This window comes from Hordeum vulgare, chromosome 2H (genome assembly GCF_904849725.1).
Source record: "Hordeum vulgare subsp. vulgare chromosome 2H, MorexV3_pseudomolecules_assembly, whole genome shotgun sequence".
In the NCBI taxonomy this organism is placed as follows: domain Eukaryota; kingdom Viridiplantae; phylum Streptophyta; class Magnoliopsida; order Poales; family Poaceae; genus Hordeum; species Hordeum vulgare.
In genome coordinates, this window is record NC_058519.1 from 195508910 (window position 1) to 195523624 (window position 14715).

General features: G+C 43.0%; 1 long non-coding RNA gene across 1 annotated transcript; it reads right to left on the bottom strand.

The window, feature by feature from the left end:
* Window positions 1-11507: 11507 nt before the first annotated feature.
* Window positions 11508-14230, bottom strand: LOC123425810. Its single transcript, XR_006621901.1, has 3 exons — window positions 13773-14230; window positions 12198-12970; window positions 11508-11721 (listed from the first exon to the last, which is right to left on the bottom strand). It is a non-coding gene; the product is annotated as an uncharacterized LOC123425810 (long non-coding RNA).
* Between the last annotated feature and the right edge of the window lie 485 nt (window positions 14231-14715).

Below are 14715 nucleotides of genomic sequence, written 5' to 3' on the forward strand. Positions count from 1 at the left end.
AGCTTGACCACCGTCAAGGGATCTAAGTGTCAAGTTTGCGTGCAAGACAAACAACCTCGTAAGTCTCATACGACTGCGGAAACGAGAAATCTTGCACCACTAGAGCTCATACATTTAGATCTATGTGAAATGAATGGCATTTTGACAAAAGGTGGAAAGAAATATTTCATGACACTAATTGATGACCCCCACTAGATACTGCCGAGTATATCTTCTGAAATCTAAGGATGAGGCTTTGAACTTTTTCAAGATCTAGAAAGCTGAAGCAGAAAACCAACTTGATTGAAAGATCAAGAGGCTTAGGTCCGATCGTGGTGGAGAGTATTTATCAAATGAATTTGATTCTTTCTGTGTGGAACATGGTATAATCCACGAGAGGACGCCTCCCTATTCACCTCGGTCAAATGGGATAGCAGAAAGAAAGAACCGTACCCTAACTGATTTGGTTAACGACATGTTAGACACATCGGGTCTCTCCAAGGCATGGTGGGGGGAGGCAATATTGACAGCATGTTATGTCCTAAACTGAGTTCCCACAAAGAACAAAGAGATAACTCCATTCTAGGAATGGGAAAAGAAAAGGTTAAAACTCTCTTATCTACGAACCTGGGGTTGTTTGGCGAAAGTCAATGTGCCAATTCCAAAGAAGCGCAAGCTAGGACCAAAAACTGTGGATTGTGTTTTTCTGGGATATGCTTTTCATAGCATTGCATATATATTCTTGGTTGTAAAATATGAGGTATCTGACATGCATGTCGGTACAATAATGGAGTCGAATGATGCAAATTTCTTCGAAGATATCTTTCCCATGAAGTATATAGCTACCTCATCTAATCAGGAGATGCCTAATTCATCAAACCATGAATTAGTCACAATTACTGAACCTATCATTTCGATGGAACACTTTGAAAATATTGTGGAGGAGAACAGTGAAGTTCGTACCAGGAGCAAGAGGCAGAGGACTGCAAAGTCCTTTGGTGATGATTTTCTTGTGTATCTCATAGATGACACTCCCAGTTCTATTTTAGAGGCTATGCGTCTGAAGATGCTGACTACTGGAAGGAAGAAGTTCGTAGTGAGATGGATTCCATCTTGGAAAATGAAACTTGGGACATCACTAATCGTCCTTATGGGTGCAAACCTATAGGATGCAAATGGGTATTCAAGAACAAGCTTAGGCCTGATGGTACTATCGAAAAGTACAAGGCACGGCTCCTGGCTAAGGGTTATACCCAAAAGGAAGGTGAAGACTTCTTTGATACTTACTCACCCGTGGCTCGACTGACCACTATGTGAGTACTACATTCACTAGACGCTTCACATGGTCTTCTCGTTCATCAAATGGATGTTAAGACTGCTTTCCTAAATGGAGAGTTGGATGAGGAAATTTACATGGAACAACCAGATGGGTTTGTAGTCGATGGTCAAGAAGGGAAAGTGTGCAAATTGCTCAAGTATTTATATGGACTTAAGCAAGCACCCAAGTAGTGGCATGAGAAGTTTGAAAGAAATCTCACAACTGCAGGCTTTGTTGTAAATGAAGCTGATAAATGTGTGTACTATCGCCATGGTGGGGGCGAGGGAGTTATCCTTTGCTTGTATGTTGATGACATACTGATTTTCGGAACAAATCTGAATGTTATTAAAGAGGTCAAGGATTTCCTATCTCACTGTTTTCAGATGAAGGATTTAGGAGTGGCTGATGTCATTCTGAACATCAAGTTGTTGAGAGACGAAGATGGTGGGATTATGTTGCTTCAATCTCACTATGTGGAAAATATCTTGAGTCGCTTTGGGTATAGTGACTGCAAGTCCTCTCCCACACCATATGATGCGAGCGTGCTGCTTCAAAAGAATCAAAGAATTGCTAGAGACCAATTGAAATATTCTCATATTATTGGCTCACTTATGTACTTAGCCAGTGCTACAAGACCTGGTATTTCTTCCGATGTTAGCAAACTGAGTCAGTTTGTCTCACAACGAGGAGATGTGCATTGGAAAGCTCTAGAGAGAGTTTTGCGTTATTTTAAAGGCACTGCAAATTATGGAATTCACTATACTGGACACCCAAAGGTGCTTGAAGGGTATAGTGATTCAAACTGGATCTATGATGCTGATGAGATAAAAGCCACGAGCGGATATGTATTCACTCATGGAGGTGGCGTTGTTTCTTGGAAGTCTTGCAAGCAAATGATCTTAACTAGGTCAACAATGGAAGCAGAACACACATCACTAGATACAGCTACGGTCAAAGCAGATTGGCTTCGTCGGCTCTTGAGTGACTTGCCGGTTGTCGAGAAACCTGTACCAGGTATCCTTATGACCCGCGACAATCAAACTGTGATCACGAAAGTGAGCAGCTCAAAGGATAACATGAAGTCATCAAGACACATTTAGAGAAGGTTAAAATCTGTCAGAAAAATGAAAAACTCCAGAGTTATTGCATTGGATTATATCCAAACATCTAAAAATCTGGCAGATCCTTTTACTAAGGGTCTATCACGTAATGTGATAGATAATCATCGAGGGAGATGGGTATGAGACCCACAATTTGAGTTGTTCACAGTGATAACATATTCTTTGTGATCGGAGATCCTGTGAATTAGATGTGGAAGACAAGTTGTTGGTCAACTGAGAGGAAAGTATCCTTATCATTGATAATACCACTCCATGAAGATGCAATACTTTCCTAAACTGCGTGGCAGGTTGATTTACATCTTAATATGTTCTAAGTGGCTTATTGAAGGAGAGATGTTATCCCGCAGAACATCTTTTGAAGAACATACCTATATGAGTCTGATTTTTAACGTCGCAATCTATGAGAGTAGGGTGCTCTCTAGTAAACTCATGAAAGGTCTCGGAGTATGACGCATAAGCTCCACCCACGGGGAAGTCCCACGGTAGCCTAGTATCGATCAAAGCTCTTTGTGAAGCTAGATTCGTAGAAAACTTGCAGTTCAAGGCGTAGTCCACTGTTCAAGTTGCTTACAAGTGTAGCATAGAGTTCTAGGTGGAAGTTCAACTTAACAGTCTCCACTGCAGTATCGGTATATAAAACAGTGTTTTGGAAGCAAAGGCAATTTTCTGTGCCTCTGGGATCTGGTGTGGGATTGCTGGAATTTTTCTACTTTTGGGCCAGCCCAATATATAATTTCAGAAAATTCCTAATAAATCCTAGAGGCTCATGCATCCCATTTGTGCAAGGCAAGAGATGGAAATGTTTAGTCCCACATTGCTAGTCTAGTGGGAGTTGAACCTCCTTATAAGTGAGGATTTTTCCACACATGTATGAGCTTGAGAACAAGAGAGACATACACGCGCGCTCCTCCTCCTCCGTCGCGCGCCTCCCCTCACCGCGTAGCGCTGCGGGTTGCGGGAATGAGACGAGCCGAACTAAAATTTTGCCCTCTTCGGCTGCTGTTCGTTTCGTTTCCCACGCAGCACTCTTCGGCTCCCGTCGTTGGCCTCTCGCCTCCTTCTCTTGCGCCTATAAAAGAGAGGTCGCTCCTCTCCACACAAGACGCAACAAAACTTCCTCTCTCCACCGGTTCCTTCCTTTGTGCTGCTGCTATGTTCTTCCCCATCCCTACTTGCGGCATGCACCGTAAGTCGGGACAGTAGGCCTCCGAAACTCCATCTCTTCGAGTCCTGTACGGGATAAGGGCGATAAGGTTTTTGGGGAGCGGTCAGCGCGACTACTGGCTTCCATCACGGATGACGACTACTTCCCCGACGTCGACCACCTCTTCGGTAACATGGCCAGCGACAACGCCAACACCAAGCCTACTGCTGTTGCAACATAGTACGTACTCATGTTCTTTTTTGTTGAGTTCCTACCACAAGTTTTTGCTATAGTTTCACTTCTAGATATGTTCCGTTTCTGCTCATCACTCAATATGATGCCTTGTGTATATAGTACGGCTCTACATATGTTCTCTTTTAGATCATATGTGCACATGTCTTTCGTCGTCTCATCTTTATATTCCATGTCTTGTTTCATCTATTTTATGATAGTCATGTTTTCCCTAGCTTTTCTTTTAATAAAATCCTATGGTAAATTGCTCATATTTCCAACAATTTCTTCTTGGGGATAGGGCTCGATACTGTCGTTTCCCTAGGGGGATTTTCATCCCCAGTACCAGAGAGGGAAGGTGAGGCAGGTCTGGCGGGCAGGCTGGAACAAATAGTTGAGAATGGGGTATGGGGCACATCATCTATAGAGGGAGCCACCTTCAAAGATTTAAACTGTCCTCGTTTGCCCCCTCTCCGGAGGTGCATCCTACGAAGCCCTAGACTTAAAAAACTACTCCCTTCGTCCCAAAATTCTTGTCTTACATTTGTCTAGATATGAATGTTTCTAGTCACGTTTTAGTATTTAGATATATCCATTTCTAGACAAACCTAAGACAAGAATTCTGGGAGAGGAGGGAATACTACATGTTGGGGCTGAAGGCATCCATTCTTCCTTGGTAAACGGCGGGACGGAGTCATCCTCAAAGTGGATGTGTCCTTCACCACCAAAGGAGGGGGTGGCTTCTCGGAAGCAGGGGGCTTGAGAGTTGGCCACCCCTTCAACGAAGAATCTGAATCAAAAGGTTGACGTAGCCGAGAAGAATTCCACAAAGCCACGTATGCGGTTAGGAGCGCATGACCAGATCTTCATGTGGATCGGGCCTAGATGACCAAGGGAGGACACATCCTCCTCAATCGGCTAGCCAATGAGCTCACCGAAGGCCATGACGGATGACATGGAGCGCATCAACGGGGGGACGTCCTCCAAGAGCACCCAGGCATCAGTTAACAGACCAAAAGAGTGGTAGCCGCCGTCGGCAACCTTGACAGATACTACTATATTGTATCGAGGAACGGTGAAATAGGTGCAAGTAGCCATCAACTTCAGGTCGTCACAAGATAGGAAGTGGTACATCTCCAACGTATCTATAATTTTTGACTGTTCCTTTCTATTATCTTATCATTTTAGGATACTTTTTGAGCATCTAATCGTTATTTTATATTATTTTTGAGCATGAATCTATTAACCCAGTGCCAAGTGCTAGTTGCTGTTTTCTCTGTGTTATTTGGCTTTTCCGGAATACTGTCCCAAAAAATATTCAAATACTGTGAAACTTGTTGATACTTTTTTCTGGACAAAAATGAGACCTGTAAGTTTTGGAGGAAGACGAGAGAGCACACGAGGTGCCCCAAGACAACAGGGCGCCCCCAAGGTGGGTGGCCGCTCCCTGATGGCTTGAGGCCATCTGCCCGCTCTCTTGGCCCATTTCTCTGGCCTATGGATTCACATATATTTCAAAAACCCTAGAGAGCCTCCTGAAACCCTTTTTCCATTGCTGTTAGTCTCTATTCCCGTGTGTGTCCATATGGAGCCCTGTTTTGGTGCCCTGTCATAGGGGGGATCCATCATGGAGGGACTCTACATAAACCTTGCTGATCCCATGGTGATGTGTGAGTAGTTCACCGTAGACCTATAGGTCCGTAGTTAGTACCTAGATGGCTATCTCTCTCTATGTTCTTCATTGCCAATATCACCGCGATTCCCACAGTGGTCTGTCTAATGTAGTCCCTCTTTGCGGTGTTCGTTTTTGAAACAAAGGGGTCGCCCCCCTGCCCCATTTTATTGAAATGAAGCAGCCAACATCCACATTACAGCTCAAACAACTATCAGCAGTTAAAAGAAACTCAAAAGGACCCCCCAAATCAGGCATGACAAAAAGGAAATGTTGTGAAAACTGCAGGGCCTGAAACCTCTAAGCTCACTACATGAAAGTTTTACCAAGCATTCTTGGAAAAGGACAAAACACAACAATTTTGAACTTTATTATTACAAGCCACTAGGGAAGATCAATCAGTAGCTTGTGTCCACGCTATCCACAGGAGCACCCCTCGGTGCTTGTCCAGCAGCAGAATGAATCTCTTCAATGCGTCCGTTTGTGTAGTGTTGCAGAGTAGCAGCCATTGTTGCAAAATCCCTCTTAGCTTGGCAAGGCCGCAGCCTAAACCCCTCTATGTGCGCCTCTGGAAGCAAAATTCATTCCTCACTGTCCAAATAATCCGTAAGGAGGCAGAAGTAACCAAATTAAACAGAGGTCTTTTTTTGTTTACTTTCCACAAGGAAGATACATCACTAAAGCATTGTATTCTTTGGATATTAGAAAACTTAGATATGATTGACCAAATACTACCAGCATTAATACAGTCAAATAATAAGTGTTGCACAGATTCAACTTGATTGCAAAACAAACATGTTGAATCATCCAAAGTTTTCCTCTTAGCTACATTGTCCCTAGTTAGGATCTTGTTGTATAAACACAACCATAAGACCACATGAATGTTTTGAGGACATAAGGTTTTCCATCAAGTGTCTCCAAAAGGAGAGATCACTCCACCAAAGTTAATACATTTTTTAAAAGGATCTCACTGAATATATGCCATTAGGCTCTAAGAGCCAAACAGGCAGATCAGGGGTGTTTGATAGGGGGAAGCTTTTAATGTGATCAATAAGATTTTTCCAGCTTGTCATTACCCTATGATCCACACACCTTCTAAAAGAGAGTTTAAGAGTAGTCCCATCCCAAACGTCGGATATAGAGCACTCTTGCTGATTGCAGATTTCAAACAGCTCCCAAAACCTGAGTTTGAGGGAACAATCCCCAACCCAAGTGTCATGCGAGGAGCTAATATTATCACCATTACCAATTTTTGAGTGATAGAAATTTGTGGCAGCCTATAAGGCCCAAGATACTCTCTTCCAAAAGGGAGATCCCACCTGTTGTCTTGACCAGAATATACTTGGATTATAGAGATTATATTTGTAACCTAATAACTTCTTCCAATCATTGTTGTCATTATTAAAGAATATCTTCCCCTAGGAGGCTAACAGAGCCATATTATACTCTCTTATATTGGGTATCCCCAACCCTCCAAGTCTTTTTTCCTGGACACCAATCCCCAATGGGCTAAATGATACTTATGATGATGACCCATAGTACCCCATAAAAAATACGCCATCTGGGAGTTAATAGCATTATTAGCCCATTTGGAAAATTTCATCACTGCCATTAGGTAAGAAGGAATACTAAAAATGCAAGCACACAACAGAATTATTTTGCCTTTATATGTCGGGTATCTACCAAACCAGAATACATTATTAGCCCATTTGGAAAATTTCATCACTGCCATTAGGTAAGAAGGAATACTAAAAATGCAAGCACACAACAAAATTATTTGGCCTTTATATGTCAGGTATCTACCGAACCAGCCAGAAATACCTTTAATGATTCTGTCAATTAATGGTTGAAGATCTTCCCTTCTTAATTTGTCATAGTGCAGAGGCACTCCGAGATATTTAATTGGAGAAGAACCTAGATTACACCAAAAAATCTGGGCACAGACGTTCGGTCTATCTTCATCCATATTGATAGTGATGAGTTCACTTTTATGAAAATTGATTTTCATACCTGAGAGATTTTGAAGCAAGTTAAGATCCACTTAAAGTTTTTGCCTTCTCACAAGAATCCTCTAGAAAGAGGAGAGTATGATATGCATACTGGAGGCTGATAATCCCACCCGGTATCCGAAATCAATCCATGACTGGAGGCTTTAATTAGCATTTTAGAGAAAACATCTACTACGAAGTTGAATAGAAGTGGGGATATGGGATCTCCCTGTTTGAGACCTTTTCCACCTACAAAGTAGGATCCAGTAGTGTCATTAATACGTACACTAAAAGTACCTTGAAACAATAAACTTTTGATCCAGGAGATCCATTTAGGGCAAAAACCCCGGGATTCAAGCATCTCAAACAGGAATTCCCAGCTAACCCGGTCATATGCTTTTTCATAGTCAAGTTTGAGCACAAGCCCTGGGTTGTTAGATTTCTTCACTTCATGAATCACTTCATGAACCAGCACCACACTCTCGAGGATATACCTCCCTTTAATAAATGCAGTTTGATTTGGGGAGATTAATCTATTGCTAATGGGGGACAATCTATTAGTAAGTGCCTTGGAAAAAATCTTAACAACACAATTACTAAGACTGATAGGTCTGAATTCCTTGATAGTTTTGGCCTCGGGTTCCTTCGAAATTAAAATGATCAAAGCAAAGTTGAGTCTATGAATATCCAGTCTACCCTCCTCAAAATCTCTCACCATAGCCATGAAATCTGCTTTGATCATCTCCTAAAAGGTCTGGTAAATAAGAAAAGATAGGCTATCACAGCCAGGGGCACCATTAGCATATGAACCAAAAATGGCCTCTTTGATTTCCATCTCTGAGAAACTCTTTTGGAGATTCTCATTTTCAGTCTGTGTTATCAATTCATCTCCCTCCCAAAAGGCAGGACCAAGATGAATATTATATCTCTCTTCATGGCTAAAAAATATTTTATAAAAGGATGTCGCCACTCCGAGCATTTCCTGAGTAGTATAGACAGGTCCATGGTCACCAATTAGCTCAGATAAATGATTTTTGCGGTGTCTATGATTCGCTAAAGCATGAAAATAAGCATTATTCTTATCACCATCTTTAATTCTACGGTCTCTTGATCTCTGCCACAAGGCAGTCTCCTCCTTTCTCATAATACTTTCTAATTCAGTTTTTTGATGTCTCTCATACGTACCTTGTCGTCATGTGTAATACGGCCAGTATCCGCAAATAAATCTAAGATATCAAACTCCTGAACTAGTTCCTTCTTCTTTTTCTTAATGGCTGCTTCGATATTCGCATTCCAGCCTTTATTCTTCTTCCTAAGACGTTTAGATTTAGAAATCCAAACATCAATAGCACATCTACCCAAAACTGGGGCATTCCACATAGTCTCTACTAATTTTTTAAGTCAGGTTGTTCTAACCACCATTTCTCAAATCTAAACATTTTCATAGATGTAACATTCCGGGCCATCATATCAAGTAGTAGGGGAGTATGGTCACTTCCATTTTTGGGGAGAGCCCTCAACACCGATAGTGGAAATAAGGTATCCCAAGAAGGGGAAACAAAAACTCTATCAATGGTGGCATAAATGGGGTTTTCCTGATTGTTACACCAAGTGAATTTCTTATTAGCAATACTGATTTCCCTCAATCCCCACTTATTGATCCAGTCATTAAAAAGGAAAGTAACATAATTATTTATATTACCACTACTCTTATCGGAATCAGATCTAATGAGATTAAAATCACCACCCAAAATAATGGGATAAGAAACACTATTCATCACCTCATGCAGTTCCACAATAAATTCTATCTTATGCTCATTATATGATGTACCCTAAATCGCAATAAATTGGCAGCCAGATTTCTCAGTTTTGTTTCTAACCGTAGCCGTCACACAAAACTCTCTATTAACAAAACCAATAACCTCATTGATGTCACTGTTCATGCCCACAAGCACAACACCAGTTGTTCCATGAGCAGACATTTGATGCCAAACATAGTTCTTGTTACCCGCAATTCTATTCAAGTTGTTATTATCAATATTCTCTTTCTTGGTTTCAAAGAAACCAACAAAGTCCACTGAGTTTACATTAAGGAACTCCTGCAGGCGCTGAATTTTACCAGGTTGACCTAGGCCTCGAATATTCCAGAAGGCTCTTATCATGATATTTTAAAGGATGGTATAGGCTTCAAAGCCTTCTAGAGTGTCTCTGGTTTGGGCAGGAACTACCCAGATCAGCAGCGCCTTCCAATCTGGTAGCATCACCGATCTTTTGGGTGACATTGTTATATGTTTTGCTACACTTTTATATCTTTTTACACATATTTGGACTAACCTACTAAATCAGTGCACCCGGTGCCAATTTCTGTCTGATGATGTCTTTTTTGCAGGGGCTTTTACCCAATTTTCCGGAGCCCCTAAAATCCAGAGAAAAACATATAAAAATCAACGCACGAGAAGCTTCACGAAGCACGAAAGGGGCCAGAGTGGGGCCAGGGGCCGCCTAGGTGACCTGTGGGCGCAGCCCACCCCTAGGGCACACGGGGAGACCGCCTGGGTGGGTCCCACACCCTCTGGTGCCATCCTTTCGCCTATATTTACCCCTCGACGAGGAAAACCCTATATCACAACCAGAATCGTGTATTTCTCCATCGTTTTGGCGCTGCAGCGCTTCCGAGATCTGGAGCGTCAGGAGACCTCTTCCCGGCACCCTGTCGGAGGGAGGATTGACCTCCGGGTGCTTCGCCACCGCCATGGACGCTTCCCGGACGTGCCGTGAGTAGTCCTCCTTGGACCATGAGTCCATGACCACCAACTATGTGATGTCTTATCTCCAATCTTGTGCTTCAATGATTAGTCCTTGCGAGCTGCCCTACATGATCAAGGCATCTATGTAATTTTCATGCTATTGCTATGCTCGATTTGTTGGGATCCGATGGATTATGAGATTATGTTCAGATTTTTATGAGTTATATATTTGATTATCCTTTTATATTATGTTCTTTAGTGATTCATGCATGTTCTCCGTTTTATTTTATTGCTTTGGCCGAGTAGTAGATTGTAACTCCAAGAGAGAGCGTCATGCATGATTGTGGGTTCATGCCCCACTTGAGTGATAGAAACATGAGACTAGGGGATGTGTTGTTACTACCAGGGATAAAACAATGATGCTTGTGAGCATGGTTGCAAGGATTGTTTACCTTACGCACAGTTCGTTAATGCAGTTGTCCGTTGCTTTGAGTTTACACTTTGGGTGGGGCTCGCAAGTTAATACTAGTGATATGTTCTGGATTGATATCTCAAGGTGGATGATTAGTAAGTAGATGCTGATGAATAAACGGTCTACTTGTCTTGGCGTACTGCTCATTACTATTGAGCTTCTAACTTTCAAGTAGCATAATTAGCATTACGGTGCATTTATAATTGTCAATTGCCCAGGTGTAATTTGTTTACCCAAGCATAGTTGTTTATCGTCTTTTGGAAGAGAGACATCACTAGTGAACATCATGTTACTCCGGTCCATATCAACACCATTGCTTACACACTACTAAAAAAAGGTTGTTAGTGGCACACCTATTTTGGCTATTAATGGCGCACCTATCACGCCACTACTAATAAATAGTAATGGTGCACGCCTCATGCGCCACTGTTAATCTACATAAAAGTGACGCACCACCTGGTGCGCCATTACTATCCCAGACACTAATGACACAGCTAAAGTGCGCCATTACTAGGCCCAGAAGTGCGCCACTGCTGTAACTCCAAGGGGCAATGTATACCTTGTGCTCTGGGTTACTAATGACGCACTTTTAGATAATGCACCACTGGGGTGTTTATTTATGTGCGCCACTAAAGTGCAATATGGTGCGCCACTACTATGAATATTAGGAAATTGTTTTTTGCTTTTCTGATATTTGCACAGGTTACAAAATACATTACAGCACAGAATATAAACAGCACAACATATAAACAACAGATTTATCAAATACAATAGAAGATTAGTCTCCGAATACAATTCATCGTATTAGTCTCCGAATTCAAAATACCGAACAAAGTTAGAACATTACAAGTCTCGAGACCGTGAGTTGCGAGTTTGTCTTCACATTACAAGTCTACTACAATCTATACACATAGTCTATTACAACCCAAATATGCCAACTATTACAATATTACAATATTTACAGTCTATTACCGTGAAACAAAAGAGACAACTCTTTGCTGATTAGGGCTATACGGCTTCGAACTTCAAATTTCGTAGACCTAGAGCTCCTATAAAAGAGTGAACACATAGGCTACCAGCATTAGAGTAGCTATTATTCGTGGAATAGATTTGCAAACTTCCAAGTTTAGTGTACAGACTATCGAAAAAAAAATTCGAAAGAGAGCTCAAAGAAATGTAGATTTTTGTACTAAATATATGATAAAGCAACACATTCAACCAACTTCAAAGACCTAGATGTTTGTGATGCATCTTCGCAGAACAACAAGAACACTAGATATAGTATAATATGATTCCAGGAGTATAATGCTAACCACAACACCATCAATCAGCAGCAGGTGTCTAGCTAGCAAACTAACTACTAGACATCATCGACACTTGAACCATAACATGTCCAGCAAGGAAACAAAAACTGTGACAAGTACTAATTCTTGATAGCAGCAAAACATGTCCAGGAAGGCCATCCAATGGTTTCAACCACATCCTAATAGAGCACGGTTGTAGCAGAGGAAAGGGAGGAGCTCACAGTGGTGGTTTATGTAGCCGATGTAGAACAACCTATGTTCGTCAATTGCAAGCACCATGCACCTTTGTTGGACATGAAGCGCTTGTCCTCTATTGCACCATACACCATGCAACTTTGACGAAAGAGCTACATGTGATCGCTAAAACCTGTGAATATCAGAAAGAGCTATTCAGTACAAAATGTACATCACGACAATATGTCAACAGTAATAAATACATAATTTAAATAAAAAGAACTACTTCTAGTTAGAATTATTATTGTTTTGGTAAGGTATAAGAGCAGTAGGTAAAGATAGCATTAACAAATTGTTTGATCAGATAAGCTATATGATTGTATCAACTCATGTGTAATGCAGGTTCAGGTCAAATCCATGAGTAAAACATAGATAAACCGGAGTGGAATTTTAAGTTTTCGAACCCAAGAGACAACCGTAGCATCTACACTGACATGTGTAGTTCAATTAGGTTGGTCCTGTGCAAGACAAGCTACCTAGATTTTGCACATGCACACTGTATACTACCGACAAAAAACTAAGCAAGAACGAAGCCTCTCAATGTAATATGCAAGTCTTAGCACTTATCCGTCGACCGTGAGACGGAGGGCGTGGGGCCTGCGCTAGCTGGCGGCATAGTGGCCATGGAAGTAGTCCATGACCTTGCGAAAGTCATCGCGGTAGGTGATGAAGATGATAGGGCAGGGCCCATCGGCCTGCGGTGTGGCGCCACATTTGCCAGCTCCGGGCACCGGCTCAGACCATAGGAAGAGGTCGGCAGCTGCAAGCATAATACATAAGCACAACACATTAGAAGCCCGGATGAACAAGCAATCTATCTATCTAGAAAACAAACAAAGCATCTCAGGGTTTAAGCTAGTACTAGGATGGAACACTAGTTTTGGCTGCTTCCTCTGCAAAGTTAGCAGAATCGAATCGCAGCAACCAGATGGGAATTGTTGCTCATTTTGTCTACATCTAGAGACACAATGAGCAGAGTTCCGTCAAAAATAAAAACCTTACTTGAAGCAAGTACCAATCTATTTATGTTCATATATACCAATCCTAACACTATTGTAAAGATGAGAAAACAACAGTATTAAGCGCAAACAATACATAATCTACATAAAAATAAGTAAACAAGCTCCCCCCAGCACAAAAGAGAAGCAGTGTAGCTTCACACTACGGTGTGAACAGTGTGCAGACCAAATCGGGGCCAGTTTAGCATAAGATTTAAAAGTCTGTAGTCTAAACCAGTAGCAGTTTAACAGTCTATAGTCTAAGTTCACATTCTTATCTAACAAAGAAATTGTATCAACTTAACAATTAGTCATGCATAAGTGTTTCACCTAAAAACATACAGAAGTGCAGACTCGAGATTTACAATTAGGATGCATGCTCTAAAGCAACAGTCATGCAAAGTTGTACAGAGCAACAACAATGGCATCATGGAGCAGCAGTTCAGAGGCTCTAAAGCAACAATTCGTTTGGGAGTATGGCATCACAGAGCAGCATCAATGGCATATATAGCATACGTCGGCGTCCCTTCTCGAGCGCGAAGACATGTGGGGAAAGGGACTGACCCTGAGGAGGTCAATGTGACGGGCAGCAGCGTGGAGGTCCTGCTCGAGCACGAAGACATGGTCCTGGAGGCGGCGGCGCAAGTACTAGGAGACGACGAGGTTGAGTCAGAGCGAGCGGTAGGGCACGGGGAGGCAGGGGGCGGATTTGCTCGAGCACAACACCCCGCCCACGTTGCCGACGAGCCACTGGTCTAACTGGTGGTGGTGGTGCATGATGGCGGCGCCCTGGACTGGATCGGATCTGATCTCCCCCGTGAGGACGGATTTGAATCGGATTCAAGGGCGGAGGGAGGCGGTGTAGGGGAAGGTAGGGAGGAGGCGGACGACGTAGGGGGGAGAGGGAGGATCGTGTGGGCCTCGTCGACGGTGCATCTGGTGCTGCACCTCCAGCCCGTGAATCGAGAGCTTGGTCGACATGGCTATGCCGCGGGTTAGGGTTTCAGGCGCTTGGGAAATAAGGACAAGGTGGGATTGCCAGCGGTGGTGGGGTAGAGGAGAGGGTGGGGGCCTCCGACGGTCTCGGAGGAGGTGAGGGGCGTGCGCGGGCGATAGAGGGGTCCTCCACCCAGCCCATCTTCCGCTCTCAGGTTATCAATGGAGCACCTCCTAGGAATGCGTCATTGGTAACGAAAGTTACTAATGACGCACCTGGTGTGTGGTGCGTCATTATTAGTTTTAAAAAAAATGAAAAAAATACTTCCTTCGTCCGGAAAAAGCTGTCCCCGTGTCTTTTTTGCAGAAAACCCCTTGTAGAAACTCCGACCGAACCCGCAGTCCTGCTCCCTTTCCTCAAACTCCTTCCTCTCTCGCGACGCCGGCGACACCCCTCGCCCCCGCCCCACCCCGACGATGACCACGCCCCCGCTCCACACCGGTGACGCCCCTCCTTCCCCCTCCCCCTTCCCTGTCGCCCACGTCGTCGCTGCCGCCTTGCTTCGGCCCA